Genomic DNA, 18,696 nt, shown 5'->3' with positions numbered 1-18,696 from the left:
AAACTCAAATAAATTATGTGGTGGTGGGCATTGAAGTTTTCTTAGTACAAAGGAAAAAACCAAGCAGAAAGAAGGAAATGAGAGCTACAGATGATCAAAATTATAAAGCCAAGTTGAGGCTGAAAGGTGTTTCTGAAAAAAAGGATGAAATGAAAGAAAAGCAGCAATAATCAAAGATAAAAGAAGATAAGGTTTCCTTGAGATGAAGAAAGACCTGTGTAACCAGACTGCAATGGGTGACAGTTTATAGTTCACAGGAAAACAGATGAAAAATTGCATGTCTAGGCACATCCTGATCACATTTTTAAAGTAAAAATTAGGTGACAAAAACTCCAAGTTCAGGAATACAAAGCAACAAATTTTGATCACTCTTAGCAATATCCTTTGTGATGTTAAATACCAAATGACACTGGAGGAACATCTAATTTATTGCTAATATTTGGTTAAAACATGTCTATGTAATCCCTGCTAACCATTTCTGCCAGAAACAGGTTATAAGAGGAAGCAGAACATTTCCCCTAGAAGCATATGCCCAACAGCAGTCTAAACCCTCAGCTTCCTGTAAAAGATCTCAGGTGATTCAGACTTCCTCAGAAGTATAATTTTAAAACATTATCTATGAGCAGAGAGCTAAAACCAAGACGTGGTAGGAAACCTCTAAGATGGCCTCTGATGATCCCCATCTCCTGATCCCCATCTCCTGGTATATGTGCTTTTGTGGAATCGCCTCTCCTTGAACATAGATTGAATTTAGTTATACCTTTCCAAAGCATTAAATGTGACAGAGGTAGCAGAATGATACCTCCAAGATTAAGTTACAAAAGACTTGGCTTCTGTCTTGGGATCTCTCATTTTCTCCCTCCCTGAGGATTCCTGCTGCGACGTTGTAACCTGCGCAGTTGAGAGGACCACTGGCAAGGAACTGAGACAGGCCACCATCCAAGAGCCTGTGAGAAATTCAGACCCTCAATCCAACAATTTATGAGGAAATCAACCCTGACAACAAAACTCAGCTCCCCAGTAGCCTTCAGATGAGAATGCAACCCTGACTAGCATATCAACTGCAGTCTTGTGAAAGTCCTTCAGCTAGAGGCACCAATTAAACCATGCCCAGATTCCTGACCCAAGAACTGAAATAAGAAATGATTGTTGTTTTAACACATTTTTCACCACAGATGTATTATGGCCACAGACGTTAGTTTCTGCAAAAGTCCCCTGGTCAATAATCTGTTCAACCACAAAGTGTTGGGTAATTTGTTATGCAGCAGTAGATAACCAATATATAACAAGTTGATACTGAGTAAAGAATAAGGAGATAGAAAGTAAATCTTTGACTGGTCTCTGGGTCACTTCATGTTCTGAAATTTCTACCATATGGCCTGGTTTTAAGTAACAGAAAATGAGTCTTGCTCTTGAGACAGGAGTCACCTCTGATCTCAGCAAGCACTTAATACAAGCCCATCAAGTCTCTGACCATGGGCTACACAGACTAATCCATCAATTAATACATCAATCAACCTATCTTTGATACTAAAATAAAATGTACAATAACATCTTAAAATAGAAGATATAATTAATGTAGAACATCATAATCTAGGTCTAATCTAGGTCTAAATCTAATTAGGTCTAAAACCTCAGAATTTATTTGGAAGGCCTGATAGTACAGTGGTAGAGAACATAGCTCCAGGAGTAGAAGACACTTGTTTGAGTGATGGCTCCAGGAAGGATACCTAATAACCTTGGGAAAATTCCATAATCTCTCAATGCTTCAGTCTCCTCACCTGTAAAGCAGAGATATGCTATTACATGTATAGCACTAGAGCATGTTACTTACTCAGTAAATGTGAGGTATTATCACTATATGTTAAGGGCTAACAATGGAAAAGGGAAAAAGTAAATTTGCTCAACTCCTAATCTCAAGTATAGGCAACTCAAATACTGTTGTTTCAATCTGAATTCTGACAATTTGAAAAATGTAGGTCAAGAATGGTTTGGAAAAATGTAAAGGTAACAGAATATAGATATTTCAAAACACTGGAGAAGATTTAAGCAAATAAAAAGACCCCCCCAGGGGCTTCCCTGGTGGCACAGTGGTTGGGAGTCCGCCTGCCGATGCAGGGGACACGGGTTCGTGCCCCGGTCCGGGAGGATCCCACATGCCGCGAAGCGGCTGGGCCCATGAGCCATGGCCGCTGAGCCTGCGCGTCCGGTGCCTGTGCTCCGCAACGGGAGAGGCCACAACAGTGAGAGGCCCGCGTACCGCAAAAAAAAAAAAAAAAAAAGACGCCCCCCCCCCCAAAAAAAATGTAGGACAGGAAGCATATAAAAACATCAAATAAATCAAAGACATGAGACTAAATACATTAATGATAGTAACAAATGAAAATTAGATTAAGCCCTCCAACTTTTTTAAGGAAAATGTTTTTCAAATTCAATCAAAAAACAAAATATTACTACTGTATTCATTTCCTAGGGCTGCTGAAGTAAATTCCCACAAACTGGGTGCCTTACAACAACAGAAGTGCATTCCATCACAGTTCTGGAGGCCAGCACAGGGTGAGCATTGTCTAGAAAGAGTCCACCCTTGCGTCTCTGTAGCTTCTGGTGGTTGCCTGCACTCCTCGGCCTCCCCGTCTTGTAGTTGCACAGCTCCCTGATCCCTGCTCCCATCTCCAGGTGGGCATCTTTCCTCTGTGCATGTAACTCTGTTTCTAAATCTCTCTCTCCTTATAAGGACACTAATCATTAGATTTAGGGCCAACCCTAATCTAGTATGACTTCATCTTAACTCTAGTATGTCTAAAGATCTTATTTCCAAAGGAGGTCACATTCACAGGTACCAAGTGTTAGGAATTCAACATATCTTTTAGGGGACAGTTCAACCCAGAGCAGCTATGTGCTATTTACAAAAGCACACCTAAAAGTAATCAGAAACAATTAGAATATGTGACAATAAGGAGATAGTCAAATTAGCATATATTCATATAATAAAATATTTAAAACCTACTAAATATGCAAATATTTTCTCCCATTCTGAGGGTTGTCTTAGTTACAAAACATAAACAGACTCACAGACTTAGAGAAGGAATTTATGGTTACCAGGGGGTAAGGGTGGGGGAGGAGGGATAGTTAGGGAGTCTGGGATTGACAGGTACACACGGCCATATTTAAAATGGATAACCGACAAGGACCTACTGTACAGCACAGGGAACTCTGCTCAATATTATGTAACAACCTAAATGGGAAAAGAATTTGAAAAAGAATAGATACATGTATATGTATAACCGAATCACTTTGCTGTATGTACATCCGAAACTAACACAACATTGTTAATCAACTATACTCCGATATAAAATTAAAAGTTAAAAAAAACCTACTAAAAATCAGATTATGGAAGAATAATTAATATGTGAGAAAATGTTAGTGATATGATATAAAGTATATTAAAATATAAATAGATAGTTAAGTAGATGAAGAGATATAATAACTTCAAATCATCTATGTACATATATATATACACACAGAAAAATACCTTAGAGGAAATGCACTAAAATATTAGTAGTGGTCAACATAGGCTGGTAGGATGAGAGGTAATTTTTTTATCATCTTCATAATTTGCTATACTTTCAATATTTTCTTACAGTTAGAATATTTTTTTTAGACTTTCATAATCTGTTTTTCTTTTTAACAGGAAAAGTAAAGTATATTTCTCATAACCATCTTCAGATGGTTGTGGATATGCTTACGTGTTTTTTGAAGGAATTTAATGAACCTCCAGGACTGGATGGGATGTGGAGTGGTTGTAAATCTACAAGCAATGTTAAGATCACACAGCAAATAACCTGGGTTTACAGTCAGAATATGGTACTTCCTGACAGTATGAACTTGGGCAAATAACCTAACCTCTCTGCATCTCAGAGTCCTGACCTCTAAGCTGGAAATATAATAGGACGTTATTTAGGACATCAGAACATTATTTTAGCAAAGTTTTTCCTAATATAGTCAACAAAAATGACAGGTCAGTGGCTTTCTATCTACAATCTGGCCAGCAGTTTCATAAGGTATATCTGATAGTCTTAGTAGGAATAGAAGTGGTGGTAGTAATACTGAATCTTGTAAATAGTCCACGTGTATAACCTAATTGAGTGTATTTCCCTAAAATGCAGTATGATGACTTTAATGACACACAAGACATAGAGGTCCTAAAGTGATTGTACAGTTCCCCCTGCCCCTCCCCTAGCAAACACACAGGTTAAGTCGGATACACTTCCCAGTATTATTTGATATCCTTCAAGTGCCTTGATCTTATAATGATTTAATGTTACAGACTTTCAGTTACTTGTCCAGCCCCCAGCGAAACAGGCCACAGAAGGTGCTTGAAGGCCCTGATATTACCAGTTCCTATCTGTTCCTGCCTTGCCCTGTCAAACTGCAGGTGCTGAAGGCCTGGGACCTCGGCCCCGCCCGGCCTGCTGAGCCGTGTGTTCACAGCACTCTCCGCAAGAGCAGGGCAGTCTGGCATTTGCCCACTGCACTAGCAGCCGCAGAGATGCTCAGTTTCTGAGTCAGCACCACCACCTTCCTCACCCTGACCCACACCGGGTTAAGTAAGTCAATCATGTAACAAACATTCACGGAATACAAGGACCTGTACTAGATACTGAACAAAATAGCACCTGCCCTCCCAGAGCTGAGTGAAGTAAAGCGCTAAACGAATACAGAATTATGCATGGTGATTAGCAGCACAAAGGAAATGACAGGGTGCAAAGAAAGGGAAAAAAGGACAGAAAGAGGTGACCCAGTTAGACTGGAGAAGAGGGAAGACCTCTTGAAGGAGGTGACGATGAAATAAAAACCTCAATGATGAGAGGAACAAGCTAGGCAAAGTGTTGGGGTCGGGAGAGGTTAGGGAATGTTGGATCAGGGTCCTGAATGGGAAAGCAACAGACGAGTTCAAATAATAGAAATGAAATCAGCGTAGCGGTGCAGGGGAAGGAGGAAAGATATGGGTATGGGTTAGATAAACAGAGGCCAGATCTAGCAGAGTTTGGTCTCGTGGGGCATAGTAAGAAATACATTTTGATTCTGTTTTGACAGTAAGAAGAAGGCACTGATAGGTTTTAAGCAAAGGAACAACAGTTAAACGGTTATTCAAATTATATTTTTATAGGATTGACTGCTTTCCGGAATATAGAGAGAAAATAGAAAGGAGTGGAAATGAGGGGACCAATAAGGAGACTAAGTTCCGTATGAAGTGTAATTAAGCCTTCAACTAGTGTGGTGGCAAAGAAATGGATGCATTTGAGCTTTAGGCTGGGCAAAAAATGACAGAGCTTGCTACTCCTTTGTATATTGGGAAAAGGAAGGAACCAATAGTCACTGCTGGATTCTTGCTTGAGCAAAGTGGCTGGATGGTAGGGCCACTGACTGAGGGGAGGACAGACTTGGAGAAAATCTTCTTGAGGGGCTGGTGGTGATGGAGTTGAAAACAGGAATGACAGCTGAGTTTTCTAAATGTGATATTTGAAATACCTGGAAACCTAGTATCCACAGGGAAATGAAGGAGGCAGTTAGACATACACATCTAGAACTGAGATGTGGGGTCTGAGCTCAAGATGAAAACGTGAAAGCTGGTCCGTGTCAGAACTGCCCAGACCTTGTGCGACAGTTCCCACCTCGACCGGAGCCTTGGCCTGAATGCCAGCTTGGTGGCGTGGGGCACTGACCTCCCACCCACCGCTCCTCACGGAGGTGGCGGCCTTGCAGCCAACTGAGGTCTACCCTTGGATCCCGCTGGGTTTCCCCTCATGCAGACTGAACTGACCTAGAGACGCCCTGCCAGGATTCCAGACCCCAGATCTGCCTCCTCTGATCTGGATCCAGCCTGGACCGGACCACATGCTTGCACTTTACCAGGGGCTTGCATTTTAAATGAGATGGTGGAAAGGCAGTGCCTCTCGGCAGGAGATAAATCACAGCGTTTGAGGGACGTGAGGGTGGGAAAAATCTTGGGACGGATGGTCTCCTTCGTGTTCCACTGGACAGATGTACGCTCATGCAGTGTGAATGGAGGGGTATACGAGAAACGTAGTCCTGAGAGTATTTCTTTCTTGCCCACATAGTCCCTGGCCCTTTGTGCACAGCTGGCCCTGCCACACCACACAGCAACCAGGAGAGAGAAGAGAGCCACGGTCAACAGCACCAGGCCCTGGAGTTCCTTTAGGACCATCTTCTCCCTTGCCCTCTAGATCAATGACTCCCTGTCTTGCTGACCAGATCCCTGAGGGTGGGAAGGGCATTTGGGGCAGAGCCCCTAGGAGGGAAGGCACAGAGTTCAGACACAGCCTGTGTGGGAGCCTCACACTAAAGTATGTGCTGACTTGGTGACTGAGACGGAAAGGAGCAGGACATAGCTTGTGGCAGCAACTGCGGCCAGAACAAGGTTGACTCACATCGGTTCCAGTGCATTAAAAAGCCCTGTGTCATTCTGACTGGTGTGAGGTGATACCTCATTGTAGTTTTGATTTGCATTTCTCTAATGATTAGTGATGTTGAGCATTCTTTCATGTGTTTGTTGGCAATCTGTATATCTTCTTTAGAGAAATGTCTGTTTAGGTCTTCTGCCCATTTTTGGATTGGGTTGTTTGTTTTTTTGATATTGAGCAGCATGAGCTGCTTGTAAATTTTGGAGATTAATCCTTTGTCAGTTGCTTCATTTGCAAATATTTTCTCCCATTCTGACGGTTGTCTTTTTGTCTTGTTTATGGTTTCCTTTGCTGTGCAAAAGCTTTGAAGTTTCATTAGGTCCCATTTGTTTATTTTTGTTTTTATTTCCCTTTCTCTAGGAGGTGGGTCAGAAAGGATCTTGCTGTGATTTATGTCATAGAGTGTTCTGCCTACGTTTTCCTCTAAGAGTTTTATAGTGTCTGGCCTTACATTTAGGTCTTTAATCCATTTTGAGTTTATTTTTGTATATGGTGTTAGGCAGTGTTCTAATTTCATTCTTTTACATGTAGCTGTCCAGATTTCCCAGCACCACTTATTGAAGAGGCTGTCTTTTCTCCACTGTATATTCTTGCCTCCTTTATCAAAGATAAGGTGACCATATGTGCGTGGGTTTATCTCTGGGCTTTCTATTCTGTTCCATTGATCTATATTTCTGTTTTTGTGCCAGTACCATACTGTCTGGATTACTGTAACTACCAACAATAAATGCTGGAGAGGGTGTGGAGAAAAGGGAATCCTCTTGCGCTGTTGGTGGGAATATAAATGGACACAGCCACTATGGAGAACAGTATGGAGGTTCCTTAAAAAACTAACAATAGGGGCTTTCCTGGTGGCGCAGGGGTTGAGAGTCCGCCTGCCGATGCAGGGGACACGGGTTCATGCCCCGGTCCGGGAAGATCCCACATGCCGCAGAGCGGCTGGGCCCGTGAGCCGTGGCCGCTGAGCCTGCGCGTCCGGAGCCTGTGCTCCGCAACAGGAGAGGCCACAACAGTGAGAGGCCCGCGTACAGAAAAAAAAAAAAAAAAAAAACTAACAATAGAACTACCATACGACCCAGCAATCCCACTACTGGGCATATACCCTGAGAAAACCATAATTCAAAAAGCGTCATGTACCACAATGTCCACTGCAGCTCTGTTCACAATAGCCAGGACATGGAAGCAACCTAAGTGTCCATCAACCGATGAATGGATAAAGAAGATGTGGCACATATATATGATGGAATATTACTCAGCCACAAAATGAAATGAAATTGAGTTATTTGTAGTGAGGTGGATGGACCTAGAGACTGTCATACACAGTAAAGTTAAGTCAGAAAGAGAAAAACAAATACCGTACGCTAACACATACATATGGAATCTAAAAAAAAAAAAAAAAGGTTCTGAAGAACCCAGGAGCAGGTCAGGAATAGAGATGCAGATGTAGAGAATGGACTTGAGAACACGGGGAGGGGGAAGGGTAAGCTGGGATGAAGTGAGAGAGTGTCATGGACATATATACACTACCAAGTGTAAAATAGATAGCTAGTGCGAAGCAGCCACATAGCACAGGGAGATCAGCTTGGTGCTCTGTGACCACCTAGAGGGGTGGGATAGGGAGGGTGGGAGGGAGACGCAAGAGGGAGGAGATATAGGGATATATGAATATGTATAGCTGATTCACTTTGTTATACAGCAGAAACTAACACACCATTGTGAAGCAATTATACTCCAGTAAAGATGTTAAAAAAAAAAAAAAGCCCTGCGTCCACTGGCTCTCTCAGCTGGAGTAAGTTTCACACGCCAGCAGGAATGGGACACTGGAAGGAGGCGGGAAGAGGAGATGGGCAGGGAAGCATTCTGAAATGTATCATGCCACAAGCAGGGGAGACAAGCTAAGACAGCAGCGCAGCAGTGCAGCTGAGGAAAGGCGTAGGATCTGCCTTCCCCCTGGACCCAGGTGCAGAGATGAAGATGGACCCAAAAAGGGACCCTGGTGGACACCACGAACCAGTCTGAGAAGGGCACATCGCGGTGAGGGCAAGTGCCGCACGGAGTCTGCCCCAGAGGGAAGTAAAGAGACAAAGGAACGAAGGCAGGGGCTTCCTCCTGGAGCTGCAAACTTCATGCCAGGAGGCACAGTTCCCTGACAGCTTGCAACTGGCAGGCACATCTGCTCGTGACGGAACGGAGAGAGGGATCCTGAGATGAAAGGGTTCCGCATGTCTGAGCACAGAACACTGTGCTTGAGCCAGTTGCTCTTGTCAACCAAGACTGAACTCCCTGCTTTCTGGTAAAGACCAGATCCACCTATGACAGTTCACCAGGCTGTGAATTAAACTGAACTGCAGGCAATGTGAAGAAAAGCAAGGCACCAGGACAGAAGAGTGCAATCAGTAATGAGATTTGCTTATTAATCCAATGTGCAATTATTGTGCACCAGGTGTAGGCACAGCCCAGAACAAAAGAGGCAGTAAGTAGGGAAGGAAGAGGCACACAGCAGGACAGATTCTTAATCTAGACACGGAAGCCACTGCTCTACAGGTCAAGAGATTGGTGGGGCAGTGGGGAGATGGGCTCTCTACCGGGGAAATCTAGAATTAATGGCCAAGGAATAGGACTTTGTTTGTTGGAGTTTCTCCAAGGAAATTTCCTCCATCTCCCATCACTCCTACAGTTTCAGAGAAATGGATACAAGGAGTCACACCAGGATCGGTCTGTCAGCTTTATTACCAGTAAAGCTGCGTCAGAAACCGTGGCTAGTACCTGAGGTCACATCAGGCACCCATCCCAAACTGCAGGTTTTCCCCACACCCATCCCAAACTGCAGGTTTTCCCCAATGCAGGGTCACAGCCTACCCCGACCGGTTGCCACAAGGGGCAAAGAACAAGCCCCGCCTGTAAGCAGACTGGGCTGACGTAAGAAAACCCAGGGGGGCTGAGCCACACGAAGTCAGTGACTCTCCCCCAATCAGGCAATGAAATAAGTCCCCCTCTCCTTTGGGAAGGGTCTGGAAGGAAGGCTGAAAGTTTCCTCCCTTCCCAGTATTTCCAGAAGGACAGATGTTTCTATTTTATGGGCCTCAGTAGGGATGCCTGGAAAAGGAAGAAAATTACTCTCCCTGCAATGTACTGGCATATACTGTCAGATTGTACATTTTGATATTTAGGGGAAAAATTCTAATTCCTCAGTGAGCTAGAAGAGGGCCTAAAGATCATTTGGTCCAGTGGTCTTCAAATTTTTTTTTTTTTTCTTTTAGTTGCTGAACTCTTTCTTTGAATATAAAACACAAAAGACAGAGCTACTCTGGCTGAGAGGTAAGAGGTGTGGAAAACCCAGGCTGGACCAATGAGGATGGCTCACCCTCCCCAGCAGCCATCCAGAGGTAACTCAAGAGGATCCCTAGGACTTCCCGCTATAGTTTCTAAACCTCTGAAATGGTTTACTATGCTAGGAAAATGCTAACCAGAGAAGTTACATGACTGCCCGAACTGTGCAGCTGAGTCAATGGTGGAGATGGAGCTACTAGAATCCATCATGGTACCCTGCACCTCGACAAGGGCTTGAAAATAACACAGAGAGTTTCGACTCATGTGGAAGCGATCCTTATTAGTACTGGTCTCATTTCTTTTTCTACTACCATACATCTCATCTACGAATGTCCACTGGTCTTAGCAGAGGCTATACTCAGCAGAGTTCACACTGAACACCGCCATTGCTGCTGACAGAGATCTTTGCCAAAGGGTAAATAATCATCATCAGGATGATTCAACTGAAGGAAAAAAGGATAAAAGGAGCTTCTGGGGTGACCTCCAGCACTATAGCTTGAATGTGTCTTTCTGTCTCTCCTTCCCAGAAGGGACCAGTCAACAAAGATAACAGATGTCTGTCACAATAGACAGCTGCTGGTTAGAACTGACTGTCCCCACTGTAACCCTGGCCCTCCATGAGAAAGGGGTGGTGAAGGGGGTATTTCCAAACCAGAAGGATAAAACCTATTTGGCTAGTGAAGACAGAATTAGGTTGAATCATGAAATCAAGTGAAATGAAAACATTGAATCATATACGCTTTTATAAATTATAAATGGCTAAATATTGGCTCTTTTATGTGTTTCAACCTGTATTTCACTGGCCGGATCCCCAACCAACGTGGACCTCCTCCCAGTATTCCAGGCAATAGGCTCTGGTCCATGTTCATCCCTGATTCTACTTCTTAACTTAGGACCAGGACCAGAAACAATGGCGTGGCCTTTGATGTCAGGTTACATGTGTTCTACCAAGGACAACTGTGCATGTCAGAGGCATTCTCTCATGCCCTTCCTCTCCCTAACACTGGCTCCTGTCCATCCCCCTCTTTCCCCTGACCCTCAGTTCATGCCCACACACCTGCATCAGAGACTGCACAGAGACTGCACTGAGACCACCAACTGGTTTCATACTGATTACTGAATGCTTACAATGCAGAGCAACTTTCACTACTGTTAGAGGTCACAGAAGAGCCAGGAACCAGGGTTAGAATCTCTGCATTTGATCACTTACCCTTCCCAAGAACATTCTCAAAAGTATGTAAGAACATACTTATTTCTATTATCCCTCTCTTAATTATATCCAGGGCATAATCCCTGCAAGGCACATGCACGGTTTAACAAGCCACTCTGTGAGCGTCAGGGGAAATCACATCATCACATGTTAGCAAGCCAGAATATCACTATTACTAAACTTACTTTACAAAACAAAGTGGGGGTAAAAACCAGGGGAAGGGAACTTCGAACATCAAACAGGACTGATGGGCTTATCATCATTGCGCTACATTACAGGGTGACCTCGGCAGACTGGAAATTGGGTTACATCAACAAACCTTTCACTTTAAAGTGTGAGATGAAAGAGTGCCTCCCCTCACATTTGCAGTATTACTGGCTCAGGTTTAAAGAAAGTATGCAGCCAGGTACGCGTGTCACATTTCAATCTGTGATATTGACATGGATGTGAAAACCCAAGCCTTTGAAACTGAGCCTTTCATATGTCGAACAAAAACCTGAAACGCACTCTGCTGCAAAGACCTGAAGGAGAGAGAAGGTAAGATGATAAAGGGGAAACCTTTACACATGAAACATTTCTGAATTCTCCTGCCATGGGCCGTAACTCAAGTCTGCTAATGTAGAGCTTAGTTCAGATAATTGACGTTGGTTTGTTTGGTTTTCCTCAATATCAAGGCTTACCTGCCTTGAAAAGACTCCAAAAAGTCAGCGATGTGTGGCCAAAGTAAGGAAAATTATTTAACAGAACCAGCCTTCCTTAAGATCAATTCAATTATAGTCCCTGAGTGCCACCCACCCAACAGTACCATCTTCTCGTTTATTTGTTTAAACTGGTTTCTACAGTATTGCCTCAGCAAACCCCCAAGCAAGCAGTGAAGAGCTCATATACTGTATGCAAGCTTCACTAACGCTCTGCCAATGATCTCTGTATTTTTTCTACAGTATTCCAAAAGGAAAACATCTCTGCCTTGTACTTCAAGTGTTTTACTAGGATTGTATTTTTGACCTAGAGGTTAACAGACACCAAGCCATATAGCACATCCTCTGGCTTAATCAATAGGTACATATATAGGAAACAGAGGAAATACAGACAGGGGATGTCTTAACTTCCCATAAATCATTTTAAGCAAGGTCCTAAATTCTGCCCAGTCATGACCTTCAGGTTAAGGTAAAGGAAGGGTTAACAGATGTATCACAAAGAGCATTTGAACTCCTTGTAAACAGGAATGAAAGGCGATCTGCTAGTAGGTGATGATGCAAAACAACAGTAAAACACAAAGATGCCCTAATATTTTTAAAACCTTGAAAACATCTCCAGCCCCAGGTCTTTCCTTGGCTTCCGGCCAAGGAAACAGAACCCCAGGATGCATTACCCTTCCTAATTCTTCATAGTCTGCTTCATTTGGCAAAGGGCCTAAACCTAACCACAACAGTTAAAAAGAAAGGCTTACATTCTACTATAAAATATACAAATCATGAAATGTATACAACTAACAAAAACAGTCTCAGCACTACTTGATGAGAGGAATTTCGCGGGGGTTTTTTTTTTTTTTTTTAATTCGGCATTCCAGTAATGTGAAACCACTGTTTAAGGTAGAAAATCATTTTTCAATCTCAGGAAACATCGTTACTAACTGCCAAAAGTCAATCCACATAATAAGAACTATTTGCTAATGCTGAACACCTGCATTTTTATAGATAGCCTCTCAGGACAGCTGTAGCCAAGTCTTCAAGTCTACTGATACAGCAGCTGAGCAAAAACACAAAATTTGTAGATAAGAATGCTTGCTGAATTAGCCATGCGTGCATCTCTACTAAGTCTGGTGTATTTACTGGTGGACTCTGATAGTCATTAGATACAATAAAGAACATACAAAATATGTCCAGGATAAGGATCCCAGCTGCTAAAAGCTTACATCTTGAGGTGGTAGGATACACAAATCAAAACATACTAAAGGTATAAACATATATCATGCTTACGGAAGCCATGTGTAAATATTTATTTCACTTCCCATGGTTAGTTTTAGCTTTTTTGGTTTCACTGTTTGATTTTCTGACTTACTAGGTATAATGGAAAAAGACAGCCACCAGAAGTTGGAAGGAAGGGTTCATCAAGAAGGTGCAGGGCTTCCCTGGTGGCACAGTGGTTCAGAATCTGCCTGCCAATGCAGGGGACACAGGTTCGAGCCCTGATCCGGGAAGATCCCACATGCTGTGGAGCAACTAAGCCCGTGCTCTAGAGCCTACAAGCCACAACTACTGAGCCCGTGTGCCGCAACTACTGAAGCCCGCGTGCCTAGAGCCCGTGCTCTGCAACAAGAGAAAGCCACCGTGATGAGAAGCCCGCACACCACAACGAAGAGTATCCCCCGCTCGCCACAACTAGAGAAAGCCGGCGCACAGCAACGAAGACCCAATGCAGCCAAAAATAAATAAATAAAATAAATACATTTATAAAAAAAAGAAGGTGCACACGTTGCTTTATATTATTGTGAAATGAGGACTTTCTAGCAAGCATCCTAAGGAGAGTTTACACATTCTCACATACTTGTTCAAACATAGTGATGTTGAATCATTATAGCTTTTTCACTGCAGTGGTCTCTTCTAACCAATAAAACAAGAACCAGAGAAAGAAGATTTTCATGTTATTATTACAAATAATAAAAGCATTTATTCAGCACCTACTAAGAACCAGAAACGGAATGAAGTCCTTTATAAACACTGTCTTTAATTCTTACAGAATCTGTATCATGCTGCTTCTTCTGCCAACATTTAGTTAGCACTGACTTTTTGCCAGGCATTGTACTGGAAATGGAGTAGTTAGTAGAGTAGATGTGGTCCTGCCCTCACAGTTTACAATCTTGCCAGGAAGACATACATACAAGGAGTACTAACAAGGGAAACGGGTTATTAAGGAGGAGTAGAGCATGCCAGGGAACGCAAGCTAAACCTGGCCAAATGGTACCAATTCTGTAAACTGCACCAGAACATTCAGAAAAAAACTTGCTGAGTAATCACATTCATCCCCAGAACTTTAAGTCAGCCCACTTAAAGTTGAATTGTTCACTCAATTCAATCTCTATATCTTGACATTTCTATTTAAATAGGATACCATGCAATCAGTTTTCTCTGGTTGACTGTGATTTCAGCATGTTAATAAGGTGAGAGGTACTGGAAGAGCTCTTAAATGCAAAGAAAAGAATAACTGACTTTTCTTTCCTTGGATTTCAAGTTTTTCTAATGCCCTCCTCTCTAGCACACGCCCTACCTCTATGGCCAAAGCAATCTGTTACTCCCTCTCCCTTCACCCAGCCATGACACTTTTATCTCCATCACCCTTCTCCAAGGTTCTCTTACACCCCAGGAAATGCATCCCTACTCCATCCTCTTCCTAATACACACCCCATTTCCCCTCCTCCCTTACTGAGCTCTAGAGCACCTCTGCACACTAGGATTGCACAACTCCCAAAGGCAGAAAGGACAAACTCATACAATTCTCTGGTATTCAGTCCTTGCCTCACTTGAAGCAGAAAAGAACTTTTCTGGAAGGACTCTAATGCAGCTTTCGCCACTTTGGGACATGTGCTCAGTCATTTTGGTCTTAAGAGTCTCCAAAAGCAGGCGCCAGTAAAGTGCCAAACTAACCAGAGTTCTTCGACATACACGTGGTAGATGATCAATCACATGGGAGTGATCCAGTCACAGCTTCTCCTACTGTCTTCCGTCGAGAAAGCACTGCAGAATGCACGTGAGGAATGTTATTAAAGGGAAAACCTTGAATCTGCTTTTTTAAATAAAGCACTCTAAAATTTCACTTAACTAGTAGTAACAATTATCTATGCTTACAACACACCTTACAACTAAGGCGTCGTGGTTACAAACCTGCCACCAAAAATAATTGCAAGAGGTTTGAAGACAAGGACTAGTTACCTTGCCTTCTAAAGGCAACTGACTTACTTTTAAGGAAATTTACTATATGATAGAGGTAAACTTCCAAAATAAAGACACACATCAGCTTTTTTTATGGCACATGATCTGAAGGCACGAGTAGGTCTGATAAAATATAACACATGTGTGCAAGTATTTACCCCGTAGCATTTTCTGAGAAATTCAAGCAGTATCACCACAAATAACAATAATGCTATCAAATACTTCCGAAAACTCCAAAACAGTCAGAAGGAGGAATACTATGAAACAGCCCAAAGTTCTCCTTTCCACATTGGCTGACTGTGTTCAATTTTACATCTACTAAACCTTTCCTTTTAAAGAATCTTCCGACCACTATACTGCATTCTCAAAGGAGTACATTCCATGCTGTTAGCATAATAATCAATTAGTTAGCAGGAGGATGTTATCACCGTTGTAAAACTAAGAAACCACAGAGGTAACATATTAGAACATTTGTTGAGGTCCTCAATTAGTGGCAAAACAGGAAGAAACCAAGCTCTGGCATTCCTAATAAAGAACCATCCCACTGAAATGGGGACAGCCACTTTTCTAAGGGTAGTGAGCCATGTGCTGCGGTAGCTTACTAACTAAGGTCTGACATTAAGGAATTAACCACAAATATACCAGAAAGTCATTTCTGTTTCTGGGAATGGCCTAGGGTCTAGAGCCATACAAAAGATCCCAGGGCTGACTGCCCACCTCCATTCACTATTAAATACTATCTTCTATTACTTTTCAGAGATGCTGGTTCCTATATCTCAGCCACGCTTCTCCTTGATACCAGACACTGAACTGAAATGCCTCAGTGGAGGTGCCAGGTGCCACAAGCCAGAAAGGTTCTGGGCCTGCTGCTCACTGCGTGGTCAGCCTTAACACAGCGTTCGCGGAGTCCCAGTGCAACTTTGTGAGTCATTGAGTCTATTTGGCTTTTCCTGCCCTTGATGAATAGAAAGAGGAAGCTGGGTTTAAAATGTTGAAAATCTCGGGCTTCCCTGGTGGCACAGTGGTTGGGAGTCCGCCTGCCGATGCAGGGGACACGGGTTCGTGCCCCGGTCCGGGAGGATCCCACATGCCGTGGAGCGGCTGGGCCCATGAGCCATGGCCGCTGAGTCTGCGCGTCCGGAGCCTGTGCTCCGCAACGGGAGAGGCCACAGCAGTGAGAGGCCCGCGTACCACCAAAAAAAAAAAAAAAAAAGTTGAAAATCTCCATTATAACTTCCCTGTTAGTGAGTTCTCCCTGGAGTGAAACAAAATTTCACTCATCAAACATAAATGGAAAAACGTGTGCTTCATCAGGCATCCTTACCTATTATAAGTAGCTCCCCTGTTGGGTTGCTCACCAAATAAAATTGGAAATAGCTTATTCCAAACTTTTCTAGATCTTACAGCCCAGTGCTAGCAAAAGTCAGCACTCCTTTCATTAGTAGTATTTGCCTTTGTGAAGTCCCTGCCAGGAAAAGGAGGGGTTAGGAGTTCGTACCTTTCATGAATACTTTGGGGACATACATGCATTCAGAAGGAATATTTAAAATACATTAAGACCAAAAGTCAGGCACTGATTAATTAGAACGGGTGCAGACTATGTTATTGTGGTGGTAAAATATACATAGCGTAATATTTACCCTTTTAACCATTTTAAGTGTACAATTCAGTAGCATTAAGTACATTCACAATGTTGTGCAACTATCACTACTATTATTTCTGGAACTTTTTTAGCATCCCCAAAAGAAACTCTATAGCTCTTATACAAAAACTCCCCATTCTCCCCTCACTCCCAGCCCCTGGTAATCTCTACTTTATTTTGTATCTCTACCAATTTGCCTACTCTATGTACCTCCTATAAGGACGATAGGGGTTTTAATGTCTATCATTCTTTGATACTGCTGCTCATCAAAAGGTGAGTCTAACTTGAATATGGATCTGCCTTAGTGACTCACTTCTAATTAACAGAATGAGTTAAAAGTGGCCTTGAGGAAACCATAATTCGAAACGATACGTGCATCCCAATGTTCACTGCAGCATTATTCACAATAGCCAGGACATGGACGCACCCTAAGTGTCCATCAACAGATGAATGGATAAAGAAGATGTGGCACATATATACAATGGAATACTACTCAGCCATAAAAATAGAAAAAAATAATGCCATTTGCAGCAACATGGATGGACCTAGAGATTGTCATACTGACGGAAGTAGGTGAGACACAGAAAGACAAATATCATATGATATCACTTATATGTGGAATCTAAAAAAAAGGGTGCAAATGAACTTATTTACAAAACGTAAGTAGAGTCACAGATGTAGCAAACAAACTTATGGTTAACAGAGGATAAAGGGGTGGAGGGATAATTTGGGAGATCGTGACTGACATATACACAGTACTATATATAAAATAGATAACTAATAAGGACCTACTGTATAGCACAGGGAACTCTACTGAATACTCTGTAATGGCCTATATGGGAAAATAATCTAAAAAAAAGAGTGGATATATGTATATGTATAACTGATTAACTTTGCTGTACACCTGAAACTAACACAGCGTTGTACATCAACCATACTCCAATAAAAATTTAAATAAATAAATAAAAGTGGCCTTGGGTGACTTCAAGGCTAAGTCACAAAGACCATGCAGTTTCCACCTGGCTTCCTCTCTGTCTCTTACCCTTGGAATCCAGCTGCCATCCTCCAAAGAAGCCAAGCAGCCACATGGAAAGATCAAGTATAGGTATTCTGGCCATGGCCCCAGCTGAAGTCCCAGCCAATAGCCATCATCAACCACCAGACATGTGAGCGAGTCTTTAGATAATTCCAGCCCCCAGCTTTGGAGCCACCCCAGCTGACACCAAGTGAAACAGAGATAAGCTGGCCTCATCAAACCCTCCCCAAACTTCAGATTCATGAGAAAGATAAATGTTTTAATCATTCTATGTCACTAAATTTTGAGGTAGTTTGTCATGCAGCAATAGATAATTGAAACACCAACCAATCAGGGTCACTGCTGGCCAGTAACATCACATAGGTGTGTATCAGCTGAATATCAGTCCTCTAAGTCTCCCATAAAATAGATCAAGCAAAAAAATCAGAAACTCACTCCAGGAACTCTTGGAGACAAGATGGCTTCGGAATGTTCAATTACATGAGTTCATAGTAACTTAGACCAAAGTTAAGGAAGGAAGGAATCAACAGTCTTGAATGAACTAGCGATACCTGAGTATCTGCACAATAGCCAGTAATATTCAAACCTTGGGAGAAAATTAGAAAATACTTAACTGAGCATTAGATATATTCATATTATTGATGGATACATATAATGAGAGAAAAAATCAACGATGAGAGAAAACAGCGGATAGAAAACTAATCCACTGGCAAAATCAAAGTATATTTCTCCTTGATAAGAAAACGAAATTCAGATTTTGGCTATTTTAATCACATGCCCCTTAACTTAATAAATACTGTTGACAAAAACAGGTTAATAGATGATCGTGGTGGCAGAAAGAGAGATAATACAAACAAACTCTGTCCTGCCTGGCAACAACATGGCTAAAAGAAAAAAAATTAACGTTTCAAAATATTACTTAAACTTAAAGGTTCCATAAAATGTGTTTACAATAGACTTTTGTTGTTTTGTGTTAATTTAACCTGATTGGCACTCTGTGCTTTTTCTAGCTATGAACTCATGGCTTTCTTCAGTTCTAGAAAATTCTTAGCTGTTATCATCTG

General features: G+C 42.3%; 1 protein-coding gene across 3 annotated transcripts in view; it reads right to left on the bottom strand.

Moving 5' to 3' along the window:
- The window catches only part of SUGCT (succinyl-CoA:glutarate-CoA transferase), a 683,662-nt gene that overhangs the window by 190,535 nt on the left and 474,431 nt on the right, over positions 1-18,696 (bottom strand). The window contains exon 13 of one of the 3 annotated variants that reach the window (XR_007479090.1): positions 14,670-14,759. The exons of the other annotated variants lie outside the window; for them this stretch is intronic. The gene's annotated coding sequence lies outside the window, so the exon portion shown is untranslated. The remainder of the gene's footprint in view (positions 1-14,669; positions 14,760-18,696) is intronic. 3 annotated transcript variants of the gene reach the window in all.

Source organism: Orcinus orca, chromosome 9 (genome assembly GCF_937001465.1).
Source record: "Orcinus orca chromosome 9, mOrcOrc1.1, whole genome shotgun sequence".
NCBI classification, from domain to species: Eukaryota; Metazoa; Chordata; class Mammalia; order Artiodactyla; family Delphinidae; genus Orcinus; species Orcinus orca.
This window is presented reverse-complemented; position numbering and strand designations above follow the sequence as displayed.